Consider the following 11,785-nt stretch of genomic DNA (forward strand, 5'->3'; position numbering starts at 1 on the left):
TTGACCTTCTCATACCTACTAATTGGTGTACTTGAGATACATTTCCTCTAGCTCCAAAAAGGACATTATATGGACTGGATTAAAAAGGTCAGTTATCCTAAAATTACGATTCATTTATTGTCACAAATAGTCACTTGTAGCATACCATATCTCAATAGGTTGTTGTAATTTTTCTACCACACGTACATTCCTATAATGATGGTGTTTTTCCAAAATCAAACCTTGTTTTTCAGCACTTTGGATCGGCCATCCCTTAGAAGGTATTGTTAAAAGATCATCAATTTCTAATGAAATGGATGTAGTAATGGCATGTCAGAACCCTAGCGTTTTTACTTGATCTAGGATGTGTGATGTATATGCCATTCCAGAGTGGCCTATTAATCAATTAATAAGGCATTTAATGGCAGTTCCATTTATCACTTTATTGTGAAAGCCCATATTAGCCTGTTCTGCCATAAGTACCTCCATATTCCACTGAGCGGGGTTTGCCAATGGGTTTAGGTCAATGATTGGAAAACTTCCTTTCCTTAATCTTGATTCGCATAGAAATTCATGAACTATGGTCCTACTTGAACCGAAGAGACCTAAATTAACACTGGTGTCATAGAATGACTTAGCTTGGATACCGTATTATTGGGCATCATATGAGAAGGCCAGGCAAAATCTTTGTATAGCTTATTCGATTTGTCGATAAAGAGAAATATGACCAACAGTGGTTCGAACGTATATACAAAGAATTTATTTTTTTATGCTTCTTACTATTAGATAGGGCCTAGAAATCTCATGACAGGTACCAAAGGTTCATAGTGCACTTCGTGGGGAGCTTCTCTTGAAGTAATAACGCATTGATCTAGTTGCCACCGAAGCCATAAAGGACTACTAAAATGGATTCTTTTCTGCCGATAAGCTCCAATTGCAACATAAGAATTACAAAAATGGGGTTCTTTTTCTTTCATAAACTTATTATTGTCACTTATTCCATTTTGATAATTTCTGTGATTCCATGGATTACACCTATTTACACAAATACCTCGGCGATTCCCACTGATTAATACATAAAGCCCAATAAGCTATCTTGAGTTGGAACGGAAATGGGATCTCCAATAGCTGGCGACAAGAAATTCGTATGAGAAAACATAAGTAAACTAGCCTATGCTTGAGTCTTCAAAGATAAGGGTATATGAACAGCCATTTGATCCCCATCAAAGTCTGCATTGAATCCCTTATAAACTAATGGATGTAAATAAATAGCATGTCCTTCGACTAAAATGGGTTGGAAAGCTTATAAGCTTAATCGATGCAGAGTGGGTGCCCTATTCAACAATACGGGATGCCTTGCATAACTTCCAAAAATATTTCCCACACAACCAGCTATTTTTCCCAAATTTTACTCTAAGCAACTCTTATGTTTGAAGCCAACTGTTGCCTAATTAAACCATGAATTACAAATATCTAGAAAAGTTCTATTGCTATTTCGTGAGGCAATCCACATTGATGTAATGAAAGTGAAAGACCTACAAGAATGACAGAACGCCTTAAATAATCAACACGTTTGCCAAGCAGAGTCTCATTAAATCTTCCTTCTTTACCTTCAATTACATCTGAAAATGACTTGTAAGTCTTATTGTGACCGTCCTTCATTGGTCATTCGTGGATTCCATTATCAAGAAGTGTATCCAATGCTTCTTATACCAATTTCTCCTGACACATTACTAATTCCCCTAGCGTAGATCTACTTGTGGTTAATAGATCGATAAGAGTATTGTTTTGATAGATAACTTTTCTATAGGGTTCATTAATATCCGAGCTCATTAGTTTACCCCCATCTATCTGAATAATAGGCATTAACTCGGGAGAAAGAACTAGTAATAGGCATAAAACCATCCACTCGGGTTCTATATTTGTTTGAATAAAATTCTTAGCTAATTCCATGTGTCTAACCAAAAAATCCCTTCTTCTTCCAACTTTTTTATCTTCCCCTTCATTACCTATGGGGCCTTATTCCCCTAATTCTTGCCATTCTACCAACGAATAATCTATGATAATTTGTAAATCCAGATCAGCTAATTGTTCTCGGATAGCACTCGCTCTAGTAGAAATTTCTCAATTTCAAAATGTCTCAAAGCTTTGGGTAGTAAAAAAAGTGGGATGCTGTATTTCTAGGATTGGATCTCATATTCAAATGAACTCGTAATTGTAAGAAAAATGGGTTTTTTAGTCATGGGCCTAGCAAAAGAAAATTTTGGATAGGATCTTATTGGATCTCCCCCCTCAAAATCGGACGTGAAAGTTTCCTCTCATCCGACTTAAGCAGTTACACCAAAAAAGAAAAGAAAGGGGTTTCGTTTCCACTTTCAAATTCTACTCGTTACTTAAGTTCCAAATGAACATCAAGAAACATTTCATGGATTCATTTTATTTATTTGTTTTAGTATATTTGCTGGATTCAATTCTTTATTTAATTATGGCATAATAAAATAAATGAAATGTAAAATTCTTGAGTAGTCTACTTCCCTTTGAATGATGAATCCCCTTAATTTTAATTAAAGTAAAGGAAGGCCTTAGAATTCATAAGGTATTTACTTGTCTATGTATCATTCCTTTCAATCTTTTAGGTCCCTACTTTGCCTCGACAGTTATTTCATGATATCTTTAAAGCCTATATACGATGGATAGACTCCTGTAACCATGACATATTTGCTTATTTTGCTTATTTCAACAGAATTTCTTTCATTTAGAAAGAAAGGAACACCCATAATTCTGAGCTTCATGTTACTCATACCAAGAGACATCTTTAAAGCCTCCATAAATGCACCAAAATAGCTACTCAGGTCAGTATTTACTTCCACCATTTGTATACTCAAAACAGGTCTTGGATCTTCGGGTATGGACAAGCCCTCTTGAGAATGAATTACTCCCTGGATAAAGGCAGCAAGGTTATCCCTAAACCTCTTAGCTTGAGCCCTAGTGATCAGCCCGATCTTTATCCGTATTAGGTCAGCACCCCAGCGGGTTGTCGGTTGTGAGGGCACGGGCGGATTCGCATCATTCCCCTCCTCTTGAAAATGATTTGCCTTCAAATCAAAATCATCACCTGCAGTAAAAGGGGATAAATCAGTAACATTTAATGTGGCCCTAACATTGTACTCACCTATTAAATAAAGTTTGTAGGCATTCTCGTTAACCCACTCTAAAACTTGAAAGGGTCCATCCACACGCAGCATAAGCTTTGACTTTTTTTTTTTTTTTTTGGGGAAACCTCTCCTTTCATAAGTGCAAACAAACTAAATCTCCTGGGTCAAACACTATCATGAAAAAATCTAGAAATACATGCTCATTTTAGCAAAAATTACACCTTTTAAAGTTAGCAACAAATCGCTTCCTAATTTTCAAATTTCCATAAAATAAAGCTTGCAACAAGGCAGATAAAGTTCTATACAACGAAAGCATTTTTAAATAAGTATCTTTATAATTCAGGACTAGCAATGGTTTTGTACTCAAGATTACTTTATGAACATCCCCAAAACTAAGATAAAAATTTTATGTTTCCTTTCTTTTCTTTCTTTTCCTTTCTCTTTCTCAGCCACCACACATTCTCCCTCTCTCTTGGGTTTCTCACCTTGTCTCATGGGTTCCTCTATTTTCCTCACTCCACTTTCAACTTTCTCATGATTTTTCCACTCAATTTGTTTTTTTAGAATGCTTACCTTGGACAGCAAACTCAAACTTACATTTTTGGATGGATGGTGAAGCCATTGGTGCCACAGTAGCTTTCTCCTTGAGTTTTTTGGCCTCCCTCCTTTGTTGTATTTATAATTGGTCTCTATATGGTTCCTTTGGGAGTCAATGTCTCTAGCTTGACCTTCTTACCTTTAAATCTAAAAATAATACAATTCTCCTGACCATAATGAGTAACATCTTTATTAAATTGGCATGGTCTATCTAATAGAATATGTCCGGCATGCATGGCACAACACCACACAAAACAACATCCACATATTTATCTATGCTAAATTTTACCTTGGCTTGTTTATTCACTTTCATCTCACCACTATCATTAAGCCATTGTAATCTATATTGTTCTGGATGTTTAATAGTTGTTAAGCCTAATTTATCAATCACAATGTTACTAATTACATTTGTACAACTTCCATTATCAATAATCATACTACAAATCTTACATTGGATTTCACATCAGGTGTGGAAAATGTTTTCTCTTTGAACTTGATCCTCATCCTTGTAAATAGCCAGCACTCTCCTAGAAACTAAGTTTAATTCGATATTGGAGGCATGCAAAGTTTTGGCTTCTTCCTCAAAGTCTACCTCTCCTTACTCGGTTTCATCTCCACTTTCCTCACTTTCTAATTCTAGCTTACCATTACCCTTTAACACCATGATCCTTCTATTTGGTCATTAGCTAGTGATGTTTTCTCATCCCTGGCACTTAAAACAAATAATTTCTCTAGATCTTGAAGGTTTAGAATCAGATTTTACCTATTTTTTTGTTGCTTGGACAGATTCAGCTTTAGGCTTCCCTTTTGGTTGATTGGTGCTTTCTTCTCCCACCTTCAGCTTTGGCTTGCTTTCATAGGTAGGATTGTTTCTCCAGCCACTTGGAATTTACCTTCCATTGTTGGATTGATGATGTTGCACCCCTCCTTTTGAATTGATGCTCTAATTTAATAGCCACATACAACATCTCCTCCAATTCCACATATTGTTGCAATTCTAGTTCATTGGAGTACATAATGTCCAACCTTCAATGCTGCCAATTTACACTTTCTTGGCTCTCGAATAGTTGTTACAATCAAAGATCATCTCCATTCGCTCATCCCATTTCAAGTTGGCCTCCAGGTCACTTTTCCCCATGAAAGGTGGTATGTTTACCTTGATGTTGCCAAGACCATCATCTACCTCATCTTTCCTATGCCTCCCATGCCCTAGCCTTTCTTGGACAGCAAGTGTTTCATCCATTCCTTCCTCGAAATCATCTCCAAAATTTTCCTCTTCAAACTCCTTTATAGGTCATCCACGGCCTCCTCGACCTCGACCTCAACCTCCATAGAAATCTTGCCTCCAATTTAGTCCACCATGAGATGTTTCTATTCTATCCATCCTTTGATTTATGTGGTCAGAATCATCATGAAATCCTAGCTCAGAATCATCATGAAATCCTACAGATTCTTCTTCATTAATTCTTAGTGGTGGATCTCCTTTCCTCAACCTTGAATCTGCCATGTTAGTATAAATTCTTACCAAAAAATCAAAAATCACTCCCTCACGTGTTTCACTCGATCAAGGTCTCGACACTCGTGTTTTCACACTAGTTTTGGATTTTATCGTCTTTTAAGCTAACATACTCTTGCCTTTTTCCACTCAAAGAATTATCTCCAAGTTCTAATTAAAACACCTAGAAAATAGCAATTAGATCACAAGTATATTTTAATTAATCTTATCAACAAAACCATAACAAAAATAAAGCAACACCGAGTGATTCAAGAAAACCTAGTTTTCTGCTTTTCTAAGCAAAATAAGGTAACTTAACAAATAGAATCTCGAAATCAATAAGAACTGGACTAGATGGTAAGAAATTTAGGATTCAAGATTTAGGATTCAAGAATAAAAATTTACAAAAAGAATTTCAAATATGAACAAGAAATAAAGTTGGTTGTCATTCTTGTAATTCTAGTTTTGTATCAAATCCTTTAACTAATTTTAATCCAAATAATTTAAGCACCCAAAATGCAAATATCCAGAAACCAAAATAATTCTCCAGAAACTCCAAATATTGAATAAATAATCAACAAAACAGCAGCTCCAAGAAATTTCTAGCAACAAATTTCAACACCAAATTCAACCAACCGAATATTTTTTTTTTTGGGCTTTTTTTAAATTTTTTTCTTCATTTTTTTTTTAATTACTCACAGAATATAGGACAACTACAGTAGCAAGAACCTACACCAAAATTGCAATTCCAACACCAAATAATCACCAAACCCATGACCTCCCAATCAAAATATAAATTGTGCAGTTTTTTTTTTTTTTTTAAATATCTGTTTGGCTTTTCTTTTCTTTTTTTGAATATATGAATGCAAATATTTAAGACTAAAACAGCAAAGGAAAATCAACAAAAACCAAGTTAACAAGAACAATGATGAAAAACAACCAACAAACTAGGAAACAAAAATATGGTAAAACAAGAAAATCCTAATTTAACTAGGAATGATTTTTTTTTTTTTTCAAGATGCAAAACGTGTATGGTGATAGAAGCAACCTTAACCTAATGCTAAAATTGTAGATTAACACAAAAAGAAATAAAGTAAATAAAGATAGATTAAACCTGAACAAAATTTGGCTCTGATACCAAATAATATGAACCTAGGATACCTGTGCCTAATCCCGTATTATATTAGCCCGGATCTAATTATGTTCAAGTTCTAATGGTCACCTTGACCCCTAACCAATGATGGATTTCCTATTGATAAGTCAAACTAAAATACTTATTCACTAAAGGTGTTTTAGGTGTTTAGAAGAACAAAGAGAAATTTAATCTCACAAAATAAATTTTGAATATTATTAATGGTGTATTTTTCCTAAAAAACAAGCCCTTTTATAGGCCAGGAGAAAGCAAAATAAAACCCTAAAAAACTAAAGGAAAAACCGACCATGATTGTTGTTTCCTAGTGTGACCAAATTTTCTCTCCTTTCCTAATCTAATTTTGATTAATTAATTCCTTTACTTTGAATTAGGAATTAATTAATTTACAATGACAATAATAAAATAATAACTTTCCTAAACTTATTTTTCCAGAAAATAAATAAATAAAAACCAAAAGCAAAGGTAATTTCCTAAAACAAAAAGTAGAAATCAAATTAGAAAACTAAAATACTATCTTTTTGACTAAGTTGACTTTGACCAATTTCTGACCAATTTAATCTCCAAATCAGCTTCCATATGCCTTGTAAGATGCCAAATAGTCTGTTCATGAAGTCCCACACATTTCCATTGCTTGGAGGAAAGAGAAAAAATCAACTCAGCAAAATACAGTAAAGCAGTGGACAATACAGCAAAACCGGCCAAATTTCCATGTTATGCACACAGCCCCTTTTTGGATGCCTTTGAAGCTGCCTTGACTTGATTCCATGACTTCTTAGACATATTTATTGAATCTATGAAGCATTCGGGACTCCATAAATACACCAAAATTGCTATCCAGGTCCGTATCGGCTTCCACCACTTGTATGCTCAAAACAGGTCTTAGATATTCAGGTATGGACAAACCCTCTTGAAAATGAATTACTCCCTGGATAAATGGAGCAAGGTTCTCCCTAAACCTCTTAGCTTGAACCCTAGTGATTGGTCCGGTCTTTGTCTGTATCGGGTCAGCACCCTAACGGGTTGTTAATTGTGCGGGCACGGGCAGTTTCACATCAGATGTTGTTAATGTTTATACCGATCTATCATAGAAGAAAAATTCTGATTCATTTCGATTAAAAATCCTTCCTATTAATCTAGAATTTTTTCTCAGATACAAGGAAATGGTTCAATTCCATAGCCAAAGATCGTAATTCTCGAACGAGCAATCAAAAAGATTCTGGAGCATCCTCCAGTTTAGGTATTGTTCCTCCAATGATTGTAGTACCAAGTTCTTATTTGCGAGCTCTTATATGATCAGATTTATAAGTAAGCATCTCTTCTAAAATATGAGCAACACCAAATCCTTATAGAGCCCAAACTTCCATTTCTTTTACCTATTGCCCCCCCCCCCTCTCTCTCCTTGGCCCTTCCTCTAAATGGTTGTTGTGTAACAAGTGCATAATGTCTGCTAGAACGTCCATGTATTTTATCATCAACTTGATGAATTAATTTCAAGACATAAGGCTTTCCTTTTATAGGAGGTTGTTGAAAAGGATCCCCAGTTCGTCCATCAAATATTCTGCTTTATCTCGAATACTCAGGTTCAAATACCCACGGATTCGCTGTTTGCTTACTGGATTCATATTATTTAGAAAAGACTAGTTTTTTCGAAGCCACTTGTTCATATATCTCATTGAAAGGTGTTATTCGACAATGTCTATCTAGCAGACTTCCTGCCAACCCAATAGATCATTCAAATATCTAACCTATATTTATGTGTGAGGGTACTCCTAATGGGTTGAAGACTACATCAACGGGTCTTCCATCCTGCAAATAAGGCATATCTTGTCTAGGTAAATTTTTTTAAATGATACCCTTATTTCCATGTCTTCTATCTACTTTATTCCCCACTTGAATTTCACACTTTTATGAAATATAAACACAAATCGTTTCTAGATTATAACTAGAACCCTTTTTTTTATAGATCCATCTCACATCAATAACTCGACCTCTATCGCCGATAGATAACTTTTGATAAGTTTCCTTTCAAGTGGATACCTAAATGCCAAGGATGGCTCGTAATAATCTATCTTCCGGAGCATATGATAATTCTTTTGCCATTTGGGGTGTTAATTTACCTACTAAAATATCACCCATCTCCACCTAAGACCCCAACATCACAATTCCTTTTTTGTTTAAATTTCAGAGTAAATGGGCTTCTAGATGCGGTATTTCATTATTCTTTCAAGACCATGACTTGTTACATGAGTCTGAATTTCATATTTCCATATGTGAAAAGAAGTATAAATATCCTCATATACTGGATGCTCATTAATGAGTACCGCATCCTCAGAATTGTAACCTTCCCATGGCATATAAGCTACTAATATGTTTCTTCCCAAAGCGAGTTTACCGCCAAAGGTAGCAGCACCATCAGCTAAAATTTGTCCCTTTTTAATACATTTACCTCGCACAACTTGGTTTTTACGCATACACGTACTTTTGTTCGAACGTTAATATATCACTAATGGAATGCTTAGAGTATCCCCATTTCCTAATAAAAGGCTCTTCGGTATAAACGATCTTTCCCTCATGTTCAGCAATAGCGAGAACCCTAGAATCTAGAGCTACTTGGCATTCCAACCCAGTTCCTACAATGTACTTTTTGGATCGAGAAAGAGGAACTGCTTCATGTTGCATTTGAGAACTCATTAAAGCATGATTCGCATCATTATGCTAGATAAAAGGAATGAGGGAAGCTCCAATAGAAAAATATTGGAATCGAAAAATACTCCGAAGATGAACCACTTCCCATTCAATAGTCAAGAATTCTTGATAGTATCGAACCGGAACAACCTATTCTTCCAGAATACCTCGATTCAGTGTCAAAGAATTCCCTGCTGCTACCATATAGTATTCATCTCTACATGGTGATAAATAAAGCATCCATACTTTTTTTGATCTCTCAGAGAATTCATAAAATGGGCTTTCTAAAGACCCCCAATGACCACACCTCGCATGAATTACTAAGGGGCCAATAAGTCTAACATTGATTCCTTTAGATGTGTCAATAGGGAAAATGTGTCCATTATGACTAGGATGGATATCTCGTCTCCAAAAACTGGCAGTTTGCCCTATCAATCCTTTAGGGCTTAGATAACTCAATTTTCTACCATGAACTATTTGTAACAATGGATTAGTTCGATCTAAAACTTGAGATAATGAGTGTAATCTGAAAAAAGATTCATTAGTAGTTGTTAATGGAGTTGAAGTTACCAAATTCTAAGGAGTCGGTATCAATTTATGCCTAATTGCTCCACATATAGTTCCTCTAACCATATTTTCTAAATGACTAAGCCCAATCCAAATTAATCTTGTAAGAGATCCACTACCGAACGAATACGTTTAATTTTTTAAATGATTCATATCGTAAAGTGTACCCATTCCGAATTTCATTCCAATCAAATGATCAGCAGTGGCTAATATATCTCTTGGTAATAAAAATGTATTGTTCTGCGGTATATCAAGATTCAGTCTATAGTTCATATTTCGTCGACCAATCCTTCCTAATTCACATCTTTGTTGAAAGAATTTCTTTTATAACTCCTTACATAAGGATTCAGAAAATACTAGATCACTGCCTACACAGGCAAATTGTTGATAAAACTCCAAATCTGGCATTTTCTTTTGACTTAAATTTTTTTTTTCCTGCTTATCATTTAGGAAAGACAAGAAAATTCCAGGGTAACAACCATTCTCTTGAATTTCTCTTAGACTTGAACCCATAGCCGATGATTGAATTAGAATAGATATTTTCTATTTCCTATTCACACGAGCCCATATCCTTGCTTGTCTATCAATCTCTAATTCCAATCTTCCTCCCCGATATTATATTATGGTGTCAATATAGACCGAAATTCCATTATGGTCTGATTCTGATCGGTAATAGATATTAGGGCTTTGCAATATTTTATTGATCACACATAAAGAAACCTAGTTAGCCGAAACTATACTTCCTTTCCTAATCTAAGTTTGATTAATTAATTCCTTTATATTAAATTAGGAATTAATTAATTTACAATGGAAAGAATAAAATAAAAAACTTCCTAAAGTTATTTGTCCAGAAAATAAATAAATAAAAACTAAAAAGTAATGGTAGTTTCCTAAAAAAAAAAAGTAGAATAAAATTAGGAAACTATAATGCTAGCTTTTTGACTAATTTGACTTTGACCAATCTTTGACCTCTTTGAGCTTCAAATCAGCTTCTATATGCTTTTTAGGATGCCAAATAAGCTGAATATGAAGTCCCACACGTTGCCCATGCTTAGAAAAATAAGAAAAGGCTAATACAGTAAAATACAGCAAAGCCAGCAAGCAAATACAGCAAATTCGGCCAAATTGTTGATGCTGTCCGTACAAGCCCTTTTTTATTGCATTTGAGGCTACTTTAACTTGATTCCATGACCTCTTAGGCATATGTATTGAACCCATAAAGCATTGGAATCATTTCATGCTTCCCGAACTCCAAAAATGTACCAAAACCATCACCCGGGTCCGTATCGGTTTCCACCACTTGGATGCTTAGAATAGGCTTTGTATCTTCAAGTATGGACAAGCTCTATTGAGATTGATTACCCCCTGCATAAATACTCCCAGTTTTTCCTTTAATCTCTTAATTTGACCTCTTATGATTGGCCTACTCTTCATCCATGTCGAGTTAGCACCCCAGCGGGTTATCGGTGGAGCGGGCTCAGGCGGAAACACATCATCGTGTCTTTTTCTATTAACGGTCTTGTGTTTCTAATAAGTTGTTTAATATTTGGTATGTTGAATCATATACTTAATGAGCTGGTTTAGATCGATCTTAATCGGATGATTATGAATCATTTATATATTAATGGATTAATTTATATATATTAATAGATTAATTATTAATTAATAGAATATTAAACCTGGTAAGACGATAAAATCACAAATTGCGGATTTGCCTAAAACCCCTGTTCTGTTAGTCTTAGTTTTTATTATTATTTTTTAACCGCTACACGATCAACAATTCCATGAGCTTGGGCTTCTGTTGCTGACATAAAAATATCTCTTTCTATGTCTTCGAAAACAACCCATAAAGGTTTGCCTGTTCTTTGTACATAAACCCTTATGATCGTTTCGCATAGCTTCAGTAGTTCTTCTGTTTCCAGGACAAATTCTCCCGTCTGTGCCTCATAAAAACCACTAGCAGGCTGATGCATCATTACCTTGATACCATAACATAATAGATAGTTCCTCTATCTTGCATGATGAAAGTCAAAGATATAAAGAATAATAATAAAAAAATAGTACCAAAAAAAATATAGAATTGAACAACTGTACAGTTATATTTTGCGCATTGCATACGACTCTACAATGGAATTCACTTTTACCTTTTTTTTT

The 11,785-nt window shown here is 34.8% G+C and overlaps 1 pseudogene; it reads right to left on the bottom strand.

Annotated features, from left to right (window-relative positions):
* Positions 1-8,521: 8,521 nt before the first annotated feature.
* On the bottom strand, positions 8,522-9,058 carry LOC132803418 (DNA-directed RNA polymerase subunit beta-like; annotated as a pseudogene).
* Between the last annotated feature and the right edge of the window lie 2,727 nt (positions 9,059-11,785).

The sequence above is a fragment of the Ziziphus jujuba genome, chromosome 4, assembly GCF_031755915.1.
Source record: "Ziziphus jujuba cultivar Dongzao chromosome 4, ASM3175591v1".
In the NCBI taxonomy this organism is placed as follows: domain Eukaryota; kingdom Viridiplantae; phylum Streptophyta; class Magnoliopsida; order Rosales; family Rhamnaceae; genus Ziziphus; species Ziziphus jujuba.